At 43.5% G+C, this 9228-nt stretch overlaps 1 long non-coding RNA gene across 2 annotated transcripts; it reads left to right on the top strand.

The window, feature by feature from the left end:
- Positions 1–4732: 4732 nt before the first annotated feature.
- On the top strand, positions 4733–7997 carry LOC146426375 (uncharacterized). 2 transcript variants are annotated; one of them, XR_014856718.1, is made up of 5 exons: positions 4733–4917; positions 4992–6301; positions 7527–7648; positions 7780–7812; positions 7911–7997. It is a non-coding gene; the product is annotated as an uncharacterized LOC146426375 (long non-coding RNA). The 2 variants fall into 2 exon arrangements; XR_014856717.1 differs by having other exon boundaries at positions 7908–7997.
- The last annotated feature ends 1231 nt before the right edge of the window (positions 7998–9228 follow it).

The following is a 9228-nucleotide window of genomic DNA, read 5'->3' as shown; positions in this document are numbered from 1 at the left end:
AAGGAGAGACCATCCTGCGTGTTCCGGTTCTGGGGCAGCCCTCCCCCCCATAGCAGGGGAGAGCTGCCTTTAGATTCTGCACTGCTGCACCCATGGTGGTAGCTATAGCCCCCTTTCCTTCCCTTTTCTCCCCATCTTTTCCCAGTTTTCTCTCTCTCTCTATCGCAGGCCGCTTTATGGGCCAAATTAATGAAGTTCCCCCTTGGATTGAAATTTAACTCTCTTGACTTGTTGGATTTTGTGCTTTGTTTTCTTTTTGCAGTCCGAGATCATAGCTGGTACAAACCATGACGCATCTGCTTATGAGTGGACCATGACAAGGGTACACTAAGATTGTGAATTGCAATCCAGAGCATCTTCAGACTCCTGGTGCTCAGGGCTATGGTGTTTGGTGTGGAAAACACACCGCAATCTAACTCAGATTTGGATGTACATTTCTGGAGTTACTCAGACTGGGAAAAGGCCAAAAGGGTGGTGGGAAGGGCTTACTCCCAGGCCTGGACACTCTCGAGGCAAGGATTATTTTTAAATACTTGTTGTATTTTGTTTCCTGGCCCAGGGCTAACTTGGTGTGCCCTGAATTGGATGTGTACTTAGGGTGCCCAAAGGATCATTGCAAGCACAGCACTGGAAAGGTCAGGAATAATCAAAAGATGAGAGCAGCAAGTAGGGGGAAGGATCATTTTCAGATTTTACCTTGGGTTACAGTTCCTCATGGTGGGTCTGTGGTGCCCAAAGTACAAAGGAAGTAAATCCTGGAGTACTGTGGCTAGCACAGACCTTTCCCATGGGAACTCTCTTCTCTCTTTTTCCTGTGTTTTATAAACAATGATAAAGTTTGGATGTTATTAAAAACAGTGTCTCGAGATTTGGACAGTTCAGGCCTGGCCAATTGGCTCAGGGGGAGGTTTCAGACTGACCAAACTGGGTGACCTTTCAAAAGTCTATATAAGTTGGAATTAAATAATAAAAGACACCCTTTTTATGCCATTGAGAACCTGGTCTTCTTTACTCTGCTAGCGGCTCGACAGCGACAGAGTACCTGTTCACATCTTGAGTTTGGCAGAGATACACTGGACATGAAATTCAAGGGAAGCTACGCTTGCAGTAGTGGCTGGAGCGAGAAGCAGTGGAAGCTGTTCACTTTCTGCTTGTTCCCCACCTTCACCTCAGTTTCCTGGGGCCTCAGGTAATCACACATCAGTTTTGCTTTTTCCAAGATTTTTGCTGAAATGTTTCTAAATGTGGCAGTGATATTTTCGATAGCTGGAATTTCTGTTTCAGGAAGTGTGTCTCTTTGTACAGTCTGTGACTTAACAGTTCTCATGCAAAGATAATTGCAGTGGAAGAAGGCAAATGAAGCCAAGAGCCTGGACTAGGATGCCCCAGGTCCCTGCCATGCCAAGCACAGGTTACAAAACAACAAAAAACCCAGTCAAAAAAACCAAAAAAACAGGTTACAAAAAACTAGGTTCCAAAATACCAGAATAACCTAGCTACAAAATAATAGAAAAACAAATTTCAAAATATCAGAAAAGCAGGTTTCAAAATCCCAGTTTTAAAATACCAGAATACCAAATTCCAAAATACCAGAGTAACCCAGTTGCAAAATACCAGAATGCAAAGTTCAGAAACACTAAAGAAACCCAGTTTCAAAATATCAAAGCAATCCAGTTCTACAATACCAGAAAACCAAGTTTCAAAATACCAAAGTAATTGAAAAGAATAAGGGAGTGTCTTTACAAACAAATTGAGTCCGCTGGTAAGATAAGACTGATACTAAAAAATAGAAGAAACAATGGGAAGGATTCCCATAGAAATTGCACTGATTGACTTGCCCAAGACTGAGTTAATAAACTGCAGAAACAGAGACATAAGAAAAAGAAGGGGGGGATGTCAATTAGAAGGGCCTTTTTATTAGGTGTTTTGGGAAGTTTGTACCTCTTAAGTACCTCAGCCAGTAGGGAAAGGGAGAGGGAACTGTAGCCAGGAAACTAGGATAAAAAGATGCTGCATCCTCTAGCAATTTGAGAGACCCCATGGGAAATGCCCATGACCTCTCCCTTTATTCATGAATAAAGTTTTAGGACTCCTCTGTCTCCTTTTGAACATAAATCTCTGGTGTTTGTGGATCAATTTTCCTGATATAATACAGTTTTACAATACCAAAAGACCAAGTTTTGAAAAGCCAAAGTAATCCAGTTTCAAAGTACCAAAAAAACAAGTGCAGAAATACCAAAGTACTCCAGTTTCAAAATACCAGAATACCAAGGTCCAAAATACCAAAATAATTCCTTTTCAAAATACTAGAATATAAAATTCCAAAATACCAAATTGTCCCAATTTCAATGTATCAAATTCCAAAATACCAGTTTGCAGACATCATATATGGGCAGGAATCCCAAACACAAAGTAGTGCAATATTGTCAAAATGGGATCTCTGTCAAAATCGATATTTTCTGTTCTGAAGAGCTTTCCCCTGATAACCACCAATACATGTATTTATTTTGATTGTATAGCCAGATACCCCCAGAATTTCACTTTGAAAGAAAACATTTGTATTAGTTTTCTACTTGGTTTGTGCCTGTGTGAACCAGCATTTGGGCTGGAGAGCTGTGGTTGGAAACAAAGGATGGAGTAAATCTGCTCCCTGGATACACAGGGAAAGAGTGAGTAGCAGGCAAAGAGAGTATTTTTAAACTATATCAATATTGCACTGATGTTCAGGGTGGCCCAGTGATGGGGGTGCTCAGGTTTGGTCTGGGCCTGTCAGGATTACCATAAACAACCTGGCCAAATCCCTGACCCCTCAAGGGATGTGTCAAACACTTCAACAGAAACCCAAGTCAGTAATGAGTGCAGAGCAAACATTACTGGTAATCATTTATGATCTATGAGGAATTTCCTCGGTAATTACTAACCTAAGTGTTGGAGGGTAGGATTTTTCCTTTTGTTTTCTTTCTCTTCGGGAATTTTTGTCCCTATGACACCCTAATTATCGGTACTTAAGAGAGACAAAAGAAATTGCCCGGCTCAGGGGAAGAGGGCACCTGGCTGCATGAGGGGTCCTGGGGGAAACTTTTAACTTTCCACTTTCATCTTGTCAGTTCCTCCCCAGAACACCCAGAAAAGAGAAGGATTATTAAAAGAAAAGGCGTTTAAATTGAGGGGAAAAACTTCCTTTTCTATAATTGCCTGTGTTCAAATGAAGGGGGAATCCCCTTTCCCTGCAATATTAATGGTATCAGTTGAAGGAAACCCTGCCTTTTCCATGCTGTTAGGAGTATCAATTGACAGGGAATCCCCATTTTCCATTATTTTCCAGTTTAAATGGAAGGGGAAAACCTTAACAATACTATTTTATGGGTTTGAATTAAGGGTAACTCCCCCATTTTCATCATGCTAAGGTTTAAACTGAGGGGGAAGTCCACTTGTCCCTCCTTTTTAAGGGTTTGAATTGAGAGAAAAATCCCCCTTTTTTCATTTGAGGTATTTAAATTGAGGAAAACCCCTCTTTTTCCAATGATTTAGGGGATTAAATTAAAGGGGAGAAGCTATTTATTTGCTATTGTATCAGTTTAGGTGGACATAAACACCCCCTATTCCCTCATTTTAAGGGTTTCAATTGAAGAAACCTCCCCCTTTTTCAGCATTTTAAGGATTTAAATCTGCATTTCAGGGTGCTTCTACTCTTGCCCTGCTACTAAATTTCTCGTACGGGAGCAAGGCCAGCACATATATATGCCGTACAAAAGTCATTATTGTTCTTAAATTTATTTAGAATGTATATAGCTCTGATTAGAGGTCCCAATGAGAGTTACACCATTTATATCATTACTATTCTTCTCCATCCTACTCAGTCGCATGTGGAGTACTACTTAGTAATCACTAAAGAACAATTATGCAAGTTAACAATAAATTATCCAACTTATCCATCTGATGCGCAGATAGACTCTACAACTCAAAAAATTGCAAAGTAGGTATGCTTTAATCCAGCTGGGGTGCATGGGAGGTAGAACGCACACCCCAGCAGCACTTCACTTGGCTTATATTAGGTTACAGCTCACATATGCACGAAGTTACACAATACCCTTATACATATTCATTACCTACCCCTGCTTCATATTATAATGAGTTCAAAGTTCATTTAAATATGCTTGCACCTGCACGGTGCCACCTCATTTTTGTGGACAGGGGTCTCGAGGGTCTCTGGTAGGCAGTAAACGGATTATTCCTTGGGATTAAGTCTTCACCCTGTCTCCTTTGCGCATACTCCCTGAGTTCCTGGTCCAAGTCCAAACCTCACAGCTGACTCAGGCCGACTCTAGGGTCCAAAAGCAGGATATTTGGTCACGGTGGTTTAACTTCTGTGGATCGATCTTGCATTCCTCCTGTATGCTCCCTTTCTGCTTGGCAAGAGCAAAAACTGTTAAGCAAGTGATACATTGTTTTTAACAATCAACTTCTAGTAAATCATTATCCAACCTTTATCCCCCTAAATCGTATCTATGCTCCCCAAACATAGTTTTATTTCTGCCCTTTCACTCAGTGCAGTTGTAATAAAAAAGAAGGTGTTGTCATTTCCCTGAAGACTTTTCTTCTCCATTGAGCCCTTTACTTACCTTGAATTTAAGTTAGAGCTGCTCTGAGAGCTTTCATACCTTGTGATATTTGCCTCCTCCCTTTTCTCAGGAATGCTGGAAATGAGAGGCGGGCCCAGACAGGGGTGTACTAAAACCAGCCTTTGCCAAAGGAGATGGACTCAGGTATCTTAAGGTACACAAATGCATTCACCACAGTCACAGAAACACCACATAACTTTGTGTCGTGCTAACCCAGGTGTCCATTGTAATGACAGCCACCCTTTGACTTGGGATGAAGCCAGAGACTCAAGGACCTAGGCGCACTTAGGAGATGGTGAGTAGCTGAATTGTTGGGATTTGGTCCACATGCCACTAAACTCATGTATTGATTTTGGTTTTCTTTATCAGAGCTGATTAAGAGGCTACTCAGTTATCACAGGGCCTTCTGAGATGGCCGAGGCAGACTCATTTCACATCCAGCGTGGATTCACGTCGACGGTCATCCAAAAGATAAGTTGGGGGCCATGACCTGGAGATGGGATGACAGTGGGATAGTGGGTTTGAAATTCCTGGGAGAGATTTAAAAATTAGCGTAGGGGAAAGGGATGTCTGTTGCTGAGCAGAAAGGCCTTGCAAAGTGAGAGGGCCTTGTTGCCCTTGTAAAATCCTTGCTCACTTCTGTTACTTTGGCTAACTAGAAAAGCATTCTGGGAATGACTCAGCTCAACTAAAAGTGAAAAACAAGTTACATAATTGTAAAACAATTATAAAACCAATAAGTGCTCACACCATGGGGCTCATGGGTGGTTACACCTGATGCCTGTTCCTATTGTGGTCTATGGTGGTTGGTGAAGCACATTTGTTGTGCCTCACAAGTATGTAAATTCAAACTAACAGTTTAAGAGCCCTAGATTTTTGCAATAAAATTTCTTTGCCATAGCATTGTGTAGATCGTGTTTTTAACGTCGCAGATGTCCTCTAAGGGACCTCTTAGGACAGCTAAAGGGAGCGGCTCTACTTTTGGTTGCAACCACAGGGAGTGCAGTGCAGAGCAGTTCCAGTCTGTGTTGTGTTGTCTATTGTGTTGTGTTGCCTAGTGTGCCTTTAGGATCCCTTGGATCAGGTATCTCTGCCTTTTACCCTTGAGGGCCTTATCAAAAATGTCAGCTGTCATCTCTAGGTTCTCGAACATTTGCACTTCTCGGCATGATGCCGATAGTTTGTTCTTTTACCAGTGGGCTTGACTGTGTCTTGGAATTGCATCTTGGAAGCATTGAGTCAGATATCTTTTGAGGCCTTGTTCCTGTCTGTATTGCTATTCAGCTTTTTCAGCTGTGATTTGCAATTGTGGTAGGAAGTCCCCCCCTTCTCTTTTCCTCACAAGATGACTGGCGTATGGAAAGGCCCAGCAAGGGGTCAAAAGGCCCAGTATGGGGGCATCTCCTGGCGCCCTAAAGTCTGAACTACAACCAAGAGTCAGCACCTTGGTATGGGAAAACAGATGTGGAAAGACATGAAAGGAAGCATTAAGGGTGACCAAAAAGCACTGCTTTTACACTATAAAAGACACATGAATTGTCACACAGGTAGAAGTTTTCTACACATACCCTGAAGCATGCAGGGGCTTCTCGCTGGAGTTTGGATGCGAGCTCTTCTGGTTACTTTCTCGAGAATTCAGAGAAAAGATTCTGATGTGTGCTTCAATCAAATTGGAGTTGGTAAGATACATTGGTTCTTAAGTTGTAATATTTCTTTGCTAGCTGCAATAATAGGTACCTTTTCGCACCCTGCATTTTCTCTAATAGTAGTTTAATTTATTTCTGTGTAGATTGTAGTTTTGTCCCAAGTCTTACGTCTGTTATTTTTTGTCTAATAAATGATAATTTATATCATATTAGACCTAATCAACCATTATTAAAGAACTTGTGAACAAGACTGGATCTTGGGGTGCTGACCACTCCAATAAGCTAACTGCGAGCTGCCAAAGGCCTAGGCAAAAGACAGAAACTTATCTAAGCTCCTGTCTCCATTTGTAACAGTAATGTCCTGAGGCTTGTAAGATTGTAAGGATACGGGAAGCACTCTGAACATAGTGTTGTCTCACAGCCATCTTGATCATCATGACTGACGGTCCTTATAACAGGTCACCCTGTTACAGTCTTTGCTTCTGCTCTTTAGAGCCTCCTCCATCCACTGTTGCCATACCATCAGTTGTCTCTTTTGGCATCCCCTTGCTCTTTGCCATCATTCTTCTCTCCAAGAGCTTTTTTATCATCCTTGCATCATACTGTTTGTAGCATAATGTGTTGTTTGAGTTTGTGTTTAGCCTGGAACTACTCTGCCCTGTGGAATAGACTGGGGGTAGGTGAAGTAAAAAGAAGACTTTACAGGTAACCTTTTGCTTTTTTTAGCCACCCAAGCCACACCTCAGATGGAGCAACTGTGCCTGGTCCATGTGGGTTTCAGCAGAGACAGTGGGAGTGCTACAGCAGATTCTTGCAGTTTTCTAGTCATTTGTCTTGATGCATGCTGTTGTCTGATCTTAGGCAGTTTGCTTCAAGAAATGAGAACTTCAGAAAGGTTTAAACTTTCCCTGTGTCTCTGGGTGACTTTGACAAATAATTTTTTTGCAGAGGCAGAGTGATAGGATTTAAACCTGATACAAACAGAAGAGGCCAGAGTAGTACAGTGACGAGGCAGGATCTGCACCTGACATCCAAGTGACTGTGACTTTCGGCTCTACATTTACTTTCTTTAGCTTTTTGTTTCATTTTGAAGATGCAAAGCACTTGACAGGGCGGGGTATCGGCACCGGAGGGGGGACCATGAGCCAGATGACTACTGGCAACCAAGATGTGTATTAATTACAGGACAGAAATAGATGTTACCAGAGTTGTATTAGTGATGATACTATAAGCATCTTTTGTTTTTTGCATTTTACAGGTGGTGTGCAGCATTCAAACCACTAGTCCAATATGACAGAGACCCTTATGGAAAGAGGTTGCAGTCAAGCAGTTTCAGATGGAAACTACCACAGCAACATGACACTTTTGGACCCTATGTCAGTATGCACCCTTCCATTTTGTTTTGCTCCTTCTCCCCCAGGAAAGTTGGTCATCATGCAGCTTTTCAGGAGAGGCGTAAACAATGGCTATGTTACAGGGTTGTTCTTTGTCTTTATTTTTAGGAAGTAAAGCCTGATATCAGCAGTCAAGGACAAGTGAGCAAGGTGAGCAGTGACCAGTGGACAGAACCAGTTGTTATTGCTTGGGTGCCAAATTCTGGTGCAGCTCTAAGCGTCTGTTGTCATTTGTGTGTTTTAAGCAGTCCACTTGTATTACACCTACCGGGCCCGAAATCTGTTGCCAACCTGCTAATGGACCTGGTTTGCCGCCCTCATGAGCCTTCCGCAGGTATTACAGGACTCTGTGATGAAGCCTTTACCTTTTGCATTTGAAGGCACCATCTGGGTAGCCTTCAGCAATGGCCAAGGATTTGCAGTGAGTCAGGAAGGTAGGGAGGAGGAGTGATGTTCCAGTCAAGTTTCAGCAATGCCACATTGTCTCTTCTTAACCCAAGTGTACCCTGTGTCTTGGTTTGAAAGACAGGTGCCTGCTAAGAGTGGTGGAACCCTCCCTTAGGACAGAGAATGTGACCTCCCTTCCCTCCGAATTATTTTAATTTTGAAATCAAGGGCTTTCAGGCAAAGGTATGGGAAAAGGAATAACAGTTCTTTGCTAGTATCTATGGCAGAGTAAACAAGCAATAACAAGAATAACAACAACCAACAAAACCAGAAACCAGTAACAGATGACTTTTTGAGCTGCCGAGCACTTTCCCCGTGTGGTGTAATCACGGTCGCAAGCAGCAGGGGCACTGTTGAGCTCCCAGCAAGGCAGGGCAGGTACGATGATTCCTGAGCGGCTGCAGGTGGCGCTGTGGTGCAGGGTCAGGTCAGCCTCACGCAGCTAGTAATAGCAGACAGGCTGAGAAGCACGCGGGGCAGCAAGCAGCTCGGAGCAGCAAAGCAGGGTGGCAGGGGCAGGGGGCTGGCTCTCCCAGGCTAGCCAGCGGGGTGACAGGGACTGTGCAGTCACAGCAGATGCCGCGGTCTCGTGCAGTGAAAGCAGGGCGGGTGGCAGGGACAGCCGAACTCCCCCGCAGCTGCAGCAAAGCGCAGCTGGGAAAATGTGCACTCCCAGTGGGAAAGAGGTTGAATCAAAGCTTACCCAGCCAGGAGAAGAAGGCAGAGCACAGTTGGGTCTCCCGCAGTCACAGCCAGAAGCAAAAGCAGCTCGCTTTCCTCCTGGTGTCCAATGGACGAGTGCCCGTCCCAAACGGCTGGCTGCCTCTTTCCCTTCCCCCACCTAGCACACCCTTTTGTCTCCTACAAAGGAATTGACGGCTCTAATCACCCAGATATTCATTGCTTAGTAACACAGATGGAGAAAAAATTCCAATGGCCCCCAACCTCCAAAAACTTGAAATGATGGTGTTAGCCTCCAAGTGTGGCTGGAGCATGTGGCCTGAGGACCCAGGCGTTCTTAGGAGACGTTGAGTAGTGGAATGTTCGGGTTTTGGTGAATGCGCCACTAGGTCCCAACACCCTGCCTGACATTGTACACTGCATCAGACAGAATTTACT

This window comes from Lichenostomus cassidix, chromosome 27 (genome assembly GCF_008360975.1).
Source record: "Lichenostomus cassidix isolate B80296 chromosome 27, HeHo_3.0, whole genome shotgun sequence".
NCBI lineage: Eukaryota > Metazoa > Chordata > Aves > Passeriformes > Meliphagidae > Lichenostomus > Lichenostomus cassidix.
This window is presented reverse-complemented; position numbering and strand designations above follow the sequence as displayed.